Here is a 1,324-nt window from a genome sequence, read left to right as displayed (position 1 = left end):
TCTTTTTCATATAAAACATCGTCTTGGAAAAGTTTCTTGTTATGCCAGTAAATGCGAAAGTGCAAAAATAGTCGATTTTTCCAAAACCGCGCTTACATTTTTGCTCATTTTTAGAGAACCTTTAGAGCAGCAGACCTCTAGTTTCTTCTACTGGAGAGAGCATTGAGGTGCACTCTTCTTCATATAAAACATCGTCTTGGAAAAGTTTTTAGTTATCTCAGGAAATGCAAAAGTGCCTAAAAAGTAGACTTTTAATAAAAAAAAACATTTTCGATTTTTTCCGGCCGAAATCGGGATATAAAAACATGCAAAAAAATCCCTAATTCCCGGGCATTTCACTGAATTTTTGGTGATCGAAGTCGACTTTTGTCGGCGATTGTTCGTCTTAAACAAATTGATAACCTGCATAGTGAAACGCGCGTTTATTAGTATATCGTATATGCAGACCCACCCATTAGAGATCAAAAGGCTTAATTATTATGCCAGCAACAGCATTGGCATTGAGAGGCGTGTGTGACCCGAAATAGTAATAGCGAATCATTAGTATGAAAGCGATCGCCCACAGGTGAATTTAAAGTTTATTTACCCGGAGTTTGAGGTGAACAATGCGACCACTGCATGGTTGATTGGGTCTAAACGAGAACTTATCGTACTGATTTGTCCCATTGGCCTTGTTGGTTCTTTTATGGCCACTGCTTAGTGTTTTATTGTGTTCGTGGGTGCTGCAACATGCTTTTGTTCCAGTAATTAGTCAATCAAAAAGAAAGTTTCTGCCGTGCAAATGCAGTTGTTTTCCGAACTGGATCAATAACTATTTACCTAAACGTTTTCCCCGAAAACATTGGAAACAGACGGAAAGCGGTGGATTTTCATTTAAAGCAACCAAAGAGGACCCGAATATTGTGATTGATGGGCCAAGCCACTCTCAAAGAAAACTCGCTGGCATTCTGCAGGCAGTTTTGTGCCAAATCAGTGAATCTTTCCTCAAAATAATTAATGATTCCTTGCGAAACACGTTTAGCAAGTCACGAGTTACTATTAGCTAAAAATGATACAAACTTATTCGGTGCGTCTAAAACACTTGGGTACTTATTTTTAAACTCCTTAAACATGCAAACAAAAGAAAACTGCGACATTTCCAATGCAAGTTCGAATGGAATGTATTAAGCATGTTTTGCGTCCTACACGAACTCAATAAATCAATAACAATTTCACTAGTTCTTGTGTGTCCGACGGCGTTATGCAATCGCAAATAGCGAATAATTCAAATATTTACTCGATATGAATGTCGGTATTGACCATAACTAAAAAAAAATCCCGTTAC

This window comes from Dendroctonus ponderosae, unplaced genomic scaffold (assembly GCF_020466585.1).
Source record: "Dendroctonus ponderosae isolate FM_Combo_2020 unplaced genomic scaffold, Dpon_F_20191213v2 Dpon_F_20191213_8, whole genome shotgun sequence".
Classification (NCBI taxonomy): domain Eukaryota; kingdom Metazoa; phylum Arthropoda; class Insecta; order Coleoptera; family Curculionidae; genus Dendroctonus; species Dendroctonus ponderosae.
This window is presented reverse-complemented; position numbering follows the sequence as displayed.